Consider the following 12,795-nt stretch of genomic DNA (forward strand, 5'->3'; position numbering starts at 1 on the left):
GAAGTGCCTGTTCATATCCTTTGCCCATTTTTTAATTGGATTATTTGTTTTTTTGTTGTTGAGGTTTTGCAGTATCTTGTAGATTTTAGAGATTAGACGCTGATTGAATTTGTTGTAGCCAAAATTTTTTTCCCAGTCTGTAAATTGTCTTTCAACTCTTTGGGTGTAGTCTTTTGATGAGCATAAGTGTTTGATTTTTAGGAGCTCCCAGTTATCTAGTCTCTCCTGATGTTTGTGCTTTGTTACTTACTGTTCGTATTCTGTTTATGCCATGTATTAGGGCTCCTAGCCTTGTCCCTATTTTTTCTTCCATGATCTTTGTTGTTTTAGATTTTATATTTAGGTCTTTGATCCATTTTGAGTTAGTTCTTGTGCATGGTGTGAGGTATGGGTCTTGTTTCATTTGTTTGCAGATGGATATCCAGTTATGCCAGCACCATTTGTTAAAGCTGCGTGCCATTTTGACCCCAGGCATATGCATTTTTAAAAGCCCTCAAACAATTCTCATAACCTGGAGGACTTATAATAGTTTCTCCAGGATATTATCTTCCAGGACTAAAAGAGGGAGGCAATTTGAATTTCTTATCCCACCGGAGGTCTTTGAAGCCTATTGTTTTAAAAAAGTCTTTTCTCGTGGAAATCTGAATGTTTTGCCGTCTTTTGTGGAGTTTTAAGTGTTTGAATTTGTCAGATCCTTTCTATTTAAGTATCTATAAACCAAGAGTGGCATAACAAGGCTTTTCCTTTATTAAAAAACACAAAAGTGAACACTTAATTAAAGTTGTAATGATACATTTTATCTAGGCAACATGTTCATACAAACTCTCCCCTGCTTTTCTGGAGCTGGGTGGGAACAGGCTGAGAAGCTGGTGCTCAGGACTTGTTGACCTGCTGAAGCACCATCGTGTAGCAATAGCACTGATTAGGTCGTGATTTAGTGTATAACTCTGAAATAGCTGTTTCTGGTCTGTCTGCTTTAAAATAAGGTTTGGCTTTTTACCAGTCTCCTGTAGATGCTAGTAGACTGCCTGAAGGAACTAATGAGGAAATGTTGTGAGGGTACTCAAAGAAAGTTGTTAGGCAAAATGAAGTTACCATTATTTTGGTCAAGGAAGGTTACGTACATTTGGCAATTAATTCATCAAAGCATTGCAAGCAGATTCAATTCAGAAGAACATTATTAAATGATTCTCTTTTCAATAAACATTTAGTGAGTGCCTAATATGTGCCAGGCACTATTCTGTTGCGTTGGAAATACTGCAAAATACTGCACCCTTTGCAGAGCTCAGCCCACCCAGAGCTAAGGCCTCAAGGGAGCGGTTCAAGGCCATTCTTCCTTGATAATTAGTCAGCTCTTTAGATTTTCCTGAGGACCACATTCAGATGATTGAAATGAACTTATTTGACTATGCCTACAGTATCTTGTAAGGAGCCCTGGTGGTGCAATGGTTAAGTGCTAACCAAAAGGTTGGTTGTTGCAACCCACCCAGCGGGAGCATTTCTGCTCTGTCACTTTGGGTCACTGTGAGTTGGAGTCGATTCGACAGCACACAACAACAGGATCTTGTAGCCTTTTGGGGGCATTTTGGAAGGTAAGCATTTAGAGAAATAATAAGAACCCATAGATAAGCTTACTGTCAACATATCCGAAAGTGATGTGTAGAGAAACATCACTTTGAAAAGCCAGTGTTTAAAGCTAGTTGGGAGCTTTGAAATATAACTTTTATATTTTTCTAAGGCTTGGCCTTTAGATTCTTAGAGATAACTGTGCCAGTTTACTCTTCACGATGAGGTCTTTTTCTAACAGGTGTATCCCGAATTCCCCCAGCCCACCAGCCTGGGGGCACAGATGAGGTCACATTAGCAGTAATGACTCAAATTTCCTAGACCTCTTGCTCCCACTTACATAGTGAGTCCTAAGGCCCATGTCCCTTCCTCTAAACCAGATGATTTCTGTCCGTCCTGGGGGTGTAGAACGGCTTCTCAACCTTTTGCTCTGGTCTGAGCACTGACAAAGCTGCAAACTGCTCAAGCTGCCAAAATGGCAATGCGTCCCCTTCTGTCTTCCTTGCACCACAGCCCTGCTGGATCCTGGCCAGAAATGAGGAGGATTCCTACCTCCTCCTGTTCTGAGCTGTACTTTGTCTTAATCTTCTAAAGCAGCACTGCTGGGAGGCCAGGCCAAGCCCCTCAGGGATGTGTCAGCTACTGTTTGGAGTCCTCTGGGGTGGCCCTGCACCAATTTTGCATTCATGGGCCCTCTCCCCTCTCCACACAAGCAAAGCAACACCTGCCTTGAGCTCCTTGCCTTTAGCGGACACACTGGGGCTTCTTGGAATGCCCTCCCTGCGTGGAAGCTCTGCTGGAACCTATGTTACTGCTAATGTGACCTCATCTGTGCCCCCAGGCTAGTGGGACTGGGGAAATTCAGGACACACCTATTAGAAAAAGACCTCATCATGTGGTGTAAGCAGGAACAGGGATAGAAACTTCACTCTTTTCCTTCACTCCTTCCTTCTTTCAACATTTAGCAAGCACTAGCCACATACTGAGGTCCCTGGGTAGCACAAGCAGTGTGCGCTGATTTACTAACCTATAGGTTGGTGGTTCGAACCTACCCAGTGGTACTGTGGAAGAAAACCCTATAGAGCAATTCTACTCTGTAACACATGGGGTCGCCATGAGTCAGAATTAACTCTACAGCAACAGGTTTGGTTTATTTTTTGGTTTAGTTACATGCCAGACGCTGTGCTAGGGGCAGTAGGGGTACAGAACTTGAGAATCTTGCATTCTGATGAGTCATCAAATTGGGTTAGGCTGCTGCTGATGGTGGCTTGGGGGATGACGTGGAGAGGAAGGAAGCCAGGCTGGCCTTTCTCTACCTGGCTTTCTGGGGCATCGCTGATATGGAGCTGCCAGCCTTCAGAAAAGTGATAAGCAAAGATGACTGAGCAGTTTAGCCTTTTAGAAATGGTTCCTGCAGCCTTCTGGTGAGAAAAGAGCTCCTGTAACCAGGAATTAAGATCCTATTAGTTCATAGTTATAAAGCATACTTGTTAGAAGGAAGAGATCAACATTTACTGAGGACCTACTGTGTGAGAGGTACCATATAAACATTGTGTAAGTTTTAAAAGCAGCCTGTTGAGGTAACCTTGACATATAACAAACTGCACGGTTTAACGTGTATAATTTGATAAGATTTGACATATGTATACACTCATGAAACAATTACCGCAATTAAGATAATGAGCATTTTCAAGAGTTCCTCATGCACTTTTGTTATTGTCCTGCCTCCCCCTATCCCAACCTCTGTCCTCTGGCAACCACTGCTCTGCTTTCTGTCACTAAAGATAAGTTTGCATTTTCTAGAATTTAGTATTAATGGAATCATACAGTATGTACTCTTTTGTTTGGCTGCTTTGACTCAGCATAATTTATTTTGAGATTCATCTTATTGTGTGTATCAATGGTTGATTCATTTTCATTGCTAAGGAGTACTCCATTGTATGGATACACCATAAATTGTTTATCCATTCCTCCCTTGATGAACATTTAAGTAATTTACAGTTTCCAACTGTTAAAAATAAAGCTGCTATGAACGTTCATGTCAAGTATTTGTACGGACATATGCTTTCATTTCTCTTGGGTAAATACCCAGGAGTGGAATGGCTGTGGTAGGTGTATGGTTAACTTTTTAAGAAACAACCCAAACTGTTTTTGAAAGTATTTGTACCATCTTACATTCCCATCAGCAGTGTATGAAAGCTCCAGTTGCTCCACGTCCTTGTCAACACTTAGTATGGTCAGTCTTCTTAATTTTAGATATTCTAATAGTGTGTAGAGCTAATGACTAATGACATTGACCATCTTTTCATATGCTTATTTGCCATATGTATATCTTCTTTGGTGAAGTATCTGTTCAGATATTTTGCCCATTAAAAAAGTTGGAGTCTTTATTTTTTTATTATTGAGTTTTGAGAGTTCTTTATATATTCTAGATACAAGTCCTTTATTGGATATGAGATTTGCAAATATTTTCTCTCATTCTATGGCTTCTGTTTTCATTTTCTTAACAGTGTCCAAAGAGCAGACATTCTTAATTTTGATGAAGTCCAATTTATCACTTTGTTCTTTTATGGTTTGTGCTTTTGTTGTTCTTAGGAGCCATCGAGTTGATTCCAATTCAGAGTGACCCTGTGTACAACAGAATGAAACACTGCCCAGTCCTGCACCATCCTCACGATTGTTGCTATGTTTGGGCCCATTGTTTCAGCCACTGTGTGGATCTATCTCATTGAGGATTTTTCTCTTTTTCGCTGGCTCCCTGCTTTAGCAAACATGATGTCCTTCTCCAGGAACTGGTCCCTCCTAATAACATGTCCAAAGTATGTGAGATGAAGCCTTGCCATCCTCGCTTAAGGAACATTGTGGCTGTACTTCTTCCAAGACAGATTTGTTCATTCTTCTGGCATTCCATGGTATATTCAATATTCTGCGCCAACACCATAATTCAAATGCATCAATTCTTCTTCGGTCTTTTTTATTCATTGTCCAGTTTTAGCATGCATATGAGGCGATTGAAAATACCATGGCTTGGGTCAGGAGTACCTTAGTCCTCAAAGTGACATCTTTGCTTTTTAATACTTTAAAGAGGTCTTTTGCAGCAGATTTGCTCAATGCAATACATCATTTGATTTCTTGACTGCTGCTTCCATGGACATTGATTGTGGATCCAAGTAAAATAGAAATCCTTGACAACTTCAGTATTTTCTCTGTTTATCATAATGTTGCTTATTGATCCACTTCTGAGGATTTTTGTTTTCTTTTTGTTGAAGTGTAATCCAGTCTTTGATCTTGATCAAGAGATGCTTCAAGTCCTCCTCCCTTTCAGCAAGCAAGGTTGTGTCATCTGCATATGGAAGGTTGTTAATGAGTCTTCCTCCAATCCTGATGCCCTATTCTTCTTCATATACTCCAGCTTCTCGGATTATTTGCTCAGCATACAGATTGAATAAGTATGGTAAAAGGATACAACCCTGATGCACACATTTCCTGATTTTAAACCATGCAGTATTCCCTTGTTTTGTTCAAATGACAGCCTCTTGATTTATGTACAGATCCCGCATGAGCATAATTTAAGTGTTCTGAATTCCCATTCTTCTCAACGTTATCCATAATTTGTTATGATCCACACAGTTAAATGCCTTCGCATAGTCAATAAAACACAGGTAAACATCTTTCTGGTATTCTCTGCTTTCAGCCAGGATCCATCTGACTTCAGCAGTGATATCTCTTGTACCACATCCTCTTCTGAATCCGGCTTGAATTTCCAGCAATTCCCTGTCAATATATTGCTGCAACTGCTTTTGAACGATCTTCAGCAAAATTTTACTTACATGTGATATTAATGATATTGTTTGATAATTTCCTCATTCTGTTGGATCACCTTTCTTCAGAATGGGTACAAATATGGAACTCTTCCAGTCGGTTGGCCAGGAGCTGTCTTCCAATTTTCTTGGCATAGACAAATGAGCACTCTAGCCTTGCACCTGTTTGTTGAAACATCTCAATCAGTATTCTGTCAATTCCTGGAGCCTTGTTTTTTGCCAATGCCTTTGGTGCAGCTTGGACTTCTTCTTTCAGTACCATTGGTTCTTGATCATATGCTATCTCCTGAAATGGTTGAACATTGACCAATTCTTTTTGGTACAGTGACTCTGTGTATTCTTTCCAACTTCTTTTGACGCTTTCTATGTTGTCCAATTTTTTGCCCATAGAATACCTTGATATTGCAACTTGAGGCTTGAGTTTTTTCTTCAGTTCTTTCAGTTTGAGAAATGCAAAGTGTGTTCTTCTTTTTTGGTTTTCTAACTCCAGGTTTTTGCATATTTCATTATAATACTTTACTTTGTCTTCTTGAGCTGCCCTTTGAAATCTTCTGTTCAGTTCTTTTACTTCATCATTTCTTTCATTCTCTTTAGCTACTGTATGTTCAATAGCAAGTTTCAGAGTCTTTTCTGACATCAATTTTGGTCTTTTCTTTCCTGTCTTTTTTAATGACTTCTTGCTTTTTTCATGTATGATGTCCTTGATGTCATCTCACAACTCGTGTGGTCTTTGCTCAGTGCATCAAATCTAATCTCTAACTTCAGGTGGGGTATACTTAAGGTTGTCCTTTGGCTCTCTTGGACTTGTTTTAATTTTCTTCAGCTTCAACTTGAACTTGCATATGAGCAATTAATGATCTGTTCTGCAGTCGGCCCCTGACTGATGATATTGAGCTTCTCTGTTGTCTCTATCTACAGAGGCAGTCTATTTGATTCCTGTGTATTCCATCTGGTGAGGTCCATGTGTATAGTTGCCATTTATGTTGTTGATAAAAGGTATTTCCAATGAATACGTTGTTGGTCTTGCAAAACTCTATTATGTGATCTCCAGCATTGTTTCTATCACCAAGACTGTACTTTCCAACTACTGATCTTCTTCATTCCAACTTTTGCATTCAAGTCACCAGTAATTATCAGTGCATCTTGATTGTATGTTTGACCAATTTCAGACTGCAGAAGTTGATAAAAATCTTCAATTTCTTCATCTTTGGCCTTAGTGATAGGTGTATAAATTTGAATGATAGTCTTATTAACTGGTCTTCCTTGTAGGTGTATGGCTGTTATCCTATCACTGACAGCGTTGTACTTCAGGATAGATTTTAAAATGTTCTTTTTGACGATGAATATGCAATGCCATTCCTCTTCAATTTGTCATTCCCAGCATAGTAGACCATATGATTGTCTGATTCAAAATGGCCAGTATCAGTCCATTTCAGCTCACTAGTGCCTAAGATATCTATCTTCAAGTGTTCCATTTCATTTTTGACAACTTCCAATTTTCCTAGATTCATACTTTGTACATTCCACATTCCAGTTATTAATGCATGTTTGCAGCTGTTTCTTCTCATTTTGAGTTGTGCCACATCAGCAAATGAAGGTCCTGAAAACTTACTCCATCCACATCATTAAGGTCGACTTGACTCTACTTTGAAGAGGCAGGTCTTTCCCAGTTGTATTTTTAGTGCCTTCCAACCTGAGGGGCTCACTTTCTGACACTATATCAGACAATATTGCACTGCGACTTATAAGGTTTTCACTGGGCAATTTTTTTTTAGAAGTAGATTGCCAGATCCTTCTTCCTAGTGAGTATTAGTCTGGAAGCTCTGCTGAAACCTGTCTACCATGAGTGACCAGTGGTATAGCTTCCAGCATCACAGCAACACGTAAGCCTCTATAGTAGGACAAACTGACAGATGAGTGGTAATGTGCTTTACAGTCATATATAAAATAACTTTGCTTAACCCAAGGTCATAAATACTGTTTCCTGTGTTTCTTTTTTTCTAGAAGTTTTATAGTTTTAGGTTTTATATTCAGTTCTACAGACCATTTTGAGTTAATTTTTGTATATGATGGGAGGTACGGCTCAGAGGTTTTTTGATTTTGCATATGGCTGTCTAATTGTTCCACCATCATTTGTTAAAAATATTACCCTTTCTCCACTGAATTGCCTGTGCACTTTTGTCAAAAATCAATTGTTTAAATATGTTTGCATCCCTTTCTGGACTCTGTATTCTGTCCCATTAATCTTTTTCTCTATCTTTATGCCAATACCATACTGTCTTGATTACTATACCTTTACATTCAGTCTTGCAGTCAGATAGTGTAAGTCCTACAAATTTGTTCATGTATAAAATTGTTTGGGTTATTCTAAGTCTTTTGCATTTCCATATGAATTTTAGAATCAAATTGTCAGTATTCACAAATAACAAAAATTCTGCTAGGATTTAGACTGTGTTTGCATTGACTCTCTAGATCAATTAAAAGAGAATTGATGTCTTAAAAATATTAAGTCTTCTTCCATTTATTTAAGTCCTCTCAGCAGTGTTTTATAGTTTTTAATGTACAGGTCTTGCACATCTTTAGTGAGATTTATCCCTAAATATTTCATATTTTTAATCCTATTGTAAATATTATTTTAAAATTTCTGATTCTGAATGTTCTTTGCTAATATATGCAAATATCTTCATTTTATATCCTGAAACCTTGCTAAATGCATTTAATCCAGCAGCTTTTTTGTTAGTTTCCATAATATTTTCTATATAGACAATTATGTTATGTATAAATAGAGAGTTTTACTTCTTCCTTTCCAACTTGATACCTTTTATGTCTTTTTCTTGTCTTATTAAACTGGCTAGAACCTCCACTACAATGTTGAGTAGAAATAGTGAGAACAAACATCTTTAACTTGCTCCTGCTTGTGGGGAAAGCATTCATTCTTTGGCCATTATGTGTAATGTTAGCTGTAAGTTTCTCGTGCTGTTGTTGTGTGCCATTGAGTCGATTCATAGTTGTCCTTTGTCAGGCTGAGGAAGCTGCCTACTATTCCTGGGTTACTGAGAGTTTTTATCAGGAATGGATGTTGGATTTTTGTCAAAAGCTTTTTCTGCATCTATTGAAATTTCTTTTTCTTTTTAGTCCATTAATATGATGAATTACATTAATTTTTTTTAAACCAACTTTACATTTCTGAAATAAAACTTACTTGGTCTTAATGCATTATTCTTTTTAAATATTATTAGCGTACCCCATTGCTGTCGAGTCAATTCTGACTCATAGAGACCCTATAGCAACCATATAGGACAGAGTTGAACTGCCCCATCGGGTTTCCAGGGCTATAAATCTTTACAGAAGCAGACTACCACATCTTTCTCCCATGGAGCAGCTGGTGGGTTCAACCTGCCAACCTTTCAGTTAGCAGAGCACTTATCCACTGTGCCACCAGGACCCCTGTTAGATTAGATTTGCTAAAATTTTCTAAAACATTTTTTTTTTTCATCTCTGCTTCTGAAGGATATGAGTCAGTAATTTTCTTAAAATCTCTTTATTTGGTTTTGGTGTCACTGTAATGCTGGCCTCACAAAATGAGTTGGAAAATATTCCCTCCTCTTTAATTTTCTGGAAGTGTTTGTGTAGAATGGGAATTGTTTCTTCCTTAAATCTTTGGTACAATTCACTGGTGAATCCATTTGGGCCTGGAGTGTTCTCTATGGCAGGATTTTAACTACAAACACCATTTATTTAATAGATACAGAGATATTTAGGCTTTTAAAAAAATTTCTTTTTGAGTGAACTTTGGTAGTTTGTGTCTTTCAAGGAATTTGTCCATTTCATCTAAGTTGTCAAATGTATTGACATAAAGATGTTCCTAATAATGTTCATGTATCTTTTTTTCTTTTGTTACTTTTAAGATTTTCTCTTTATCACCATTTTAAAACAATTTCATTATAGTTGTCTTGATGTAGTTTTCTTTGTTTCTCATACTTGGGATTCTGTGAGCTTCTTGGATCTATTGGTTTATAGTTTCATCAAATTTGGAAAAAGTTTGACCAGTGTTTCTTCATATTTCTTGTTCTGTTCTTTCCTTCCCTCTCTTTCCTCTCTTTTGTGACTCCACTTACACATGTTAGGCTGCTTGAGGTTGTTCCACAGCTCACTAATACTCTATTACCTTCTCAGTCTCTTTTTTGCTCTTTTATTTTGGATAATTTCTATTGTTATGTCTTCAAATTCACTAATGTTTTGTTCTGCAATCTTTAATATGCCATTCCTTCCTTCCATTGTATTTTTCATCCCAGACAGTTTTCATCTCTGTAAGCTTGACTAGGGTCATCTTTTATATCATATATATTTCTGTGTAAAATATTTGATCTTTTCTCTAGCTTCTTAAATGTATGAAATACAGTCGATTTGATTAAATGCCTTCGCATAGTCCTGTCTACTAATTCTGTCATCTGTGTCTTTTTTTGGTTGGTTCAATTGATTGATTTTTCTCCTCAGTATGAGTTATTTATTTCCTGCTTCTTTGCATGCTTGTTAATATTTGATTGAATGCTAAACATTGTGAATTTTAGTTTGTTGAGTGCTAGATATGTTTGTATACCTATAAATATTCTTGAGCTTTATTCCAGAACACAGTTAAATTACTTGGAGACAATCGGATCCTTTCAGGTTTTGCTTTTAAGCTTTGTTGGTAGGGAACATAGAGCAACATATAGTCTAAGGTTTATTTTTCCCCAGTATTGAGACAAAACTTTACCTAGTACCCCATGAATTATGGGATTTTCCACTCTGGAAACAAAAACTGCTCTTCATCTTGTATGAGTTTTTGGACATATTCAGTCCTCTATCATATATACGTTAGGGGACTCTCTGCCCTGATATTCTAGGTGCATGGTCCCTCTAGACTCCCAGCTCCGTCTCTTCAACTCAGGTAGTCCACTAAGTTTCATGGGTTCCCTGTCCCTGCACCGTGGCCTGGAAACTCTTTCAAGGCAGGAAGCTGGGGCAGTGATAAGGCTCCCCTTATTTGATTCCCATCTCTTAAGGACCAGTGTAATTTGCTGCCTGATGCCCAATGCCTTCAAAACCGTTGTTTCATGTATTTTGTCTTTTATTTAGTTATTTCCAGTAGGAGAGGAATTCTGGCCCTTGTTGGAAGTGGAAATTACAGCATGTTGTTTAACCCTGATAACAACCTCATCTTCCAATGAGATTTTTTATCCCTGTTTTTCAGATGAGAAAATTGTGGCTTAGTGAGGTTTTGCTTTAAACTAACAAAGTGTAGGGCTAGGATTTATTCCAAAGCCTGAGCTCTCTTCACTGCTGTGGGCTCATGAGATCGTCTAAAATGTAGTCAGGGCTGGATTTCAGGCCAGTCCCTGACTTCAACCATCTCTATGATCTTAGTCAAGTCATGCAAGTTTTCTGTGTCAGAGAACCCAAGGGAACCTTTTAGTTGCTGTGTCCCAGGGTTACCATTTAGACCACATGCATTCCGTAGACCCCATGTTTTCAGCCTGGTTTCCTGTCCCCTTTAAAGAGATAACCCTATCCTATAGGTTATTTTCCCTTAAAACTCCCTTCTCTCCCAAGTGCTTAGGGCAGGGCTTGGCACACAGAAAGTTCCTTAATACGTGATTATTGATGAATAAATAAATGAGTGCATGCATGATTGGCTGTAGAGTAGAACACAACACCCTTCCTTGTCTTTTCCCAACAACCTCTGTGACACCTGGATACGAATGAAGTCATTATTAACATCAGTGATCCAGTGTACTTGCCCCACTAGTTCAAGCAGGACCTCTAGCTCCCCCAAACCCTAACATGTATTTCTGAATTCACAAGGGAATAACTACCAAGTACTTTGAGCTCTTGGAAAGAAAGGCATTAAATATAGTTACATAAATAGAAGATGGTAATTTCTTTCGTCTCTCAAGTCAGGAACCTAAGTCTGAATTTCTGATTGTATTAGTTTTGGACTATAAATGTCCTTGTTAGCAAGAAAGCCATGAAATTCATAAAAGGATACTTTTGTTCCTAAGACACCTCTGGCTTAAATAGCTCCTGCTGACCAGGTGATGAGATGATTCAAGGCCCCTTCCCGGCACTCAGCCATTACAAGGAGACTTGAGCACTTTGCTTCCAGGAGGTCCTTTGCAGCCCAATGGGCTATAGAACAAAGAGGAGAAACCAAAACAGAAAGTTCTGCCTTAACCTCTCTCTCTCTCACACACACACACACACACACACTCACGTGTCCTTCTGGCATGGTAACATTCATATAATTTCTTGATTCCACAGAATTGTTGGTCCCAGAGGCTGATTTTTAGGGACCTGGAGAATTCAGTTCAATTTAACTGCTATTTACGGAGCATATACTGTTTGTCCAGCTCGTGCTCTTATAGAGGTGGTCTTTGGTTCTCTGTGTGGTGGAGATCTCTCTCCTAAACTCCTTAGTCTCAAGAGTGAACACTCAGAGGTAACAGCCTGGGGTCGGGGAGGGTCAGCTTTGGTGAGAGACTGATAGTTCTAATAGCGTAAATGTCTCTAATAGTTTTGATGTTGTTGTTTTTAGGTGCCATCGAATCGATCCTTGACTCATATCGATTCCATGTGACAGAGTAGACTGCCCCATGTTGTTTTCTAGGCTGTAATCTTTATGGGAGCAGATAGCCAGATTTTTCTCTCACGGAGCTGCTGGGTGGGTTCTAATTGCCAATCTTTCGGTTAATAGCCGAGCACTTAACTGTTGTGCCACCAGGCAGCTCTAATAGTTTTACGGGTGCCCAAAAGGTTCTCTGCCCTTTCTTTTTGTTTTTTAATTTTTTTTATTGTACTTTAGATGAAGGTTTACAGAACAAACAGTTTCTCATTAAACAGTCAGTACACATATTGTTTTATGACATTGGTTAACAACCCCAAGATATGTAAACATTCACCCTTCTCAACCTTGAGGACCTTTTTTTTGATGAAAATATACATAGCCAAAGTTACAAAAGTTTTCAAAAGTTTCAAAAGTTTCTACATGTACAATTCAGTGACATTGATTACATTCTTCCAGTTGTGCTGCTATTCTCACTATCCTTTTCCAAATTATCCCATCACCATTATCTTCAACTCACTGTCTCCTAGGCTTCCCATCAAACCTTTTGAGTTGCTGTTGTCAATTCGATTTCACATAGATAATTCGTTTTTTTTTTGTACCTTAGATGAAGGTACAAACAAATAGTTTCTCATTTAACAGTTAGTGTACATATTGCCCTATGACAATGGGTAACACCCCATGACATGTCAACACTGTCCCTTCTCAACCTTGTGTTCCCTATCACCAGCTTTCCTGTCCCCTCCTGCCTTCTAGTCCTTGTCCCTGGACTGCTGTGCCTCATTAGTCCCGTTTTGTTTTATGAGG

The sequence above is a fragment of the Trichechus manatus genome, unplaced genomic scaffold (assembly GCF_000243295.1).
Source record: "Trichechus manatus latirostris isolate Lorelei unplaced genomic scaffold, TriManLat1.0 scaffold00117, whole genome shotgun sequence".
Taxonomy (NCBI): domain Eukaryota; kingdom Metazoa; phylum Chordata; class Mammalia; order Sirenia; family Trichechidae; genus Trichechus; species Trichechus manatus.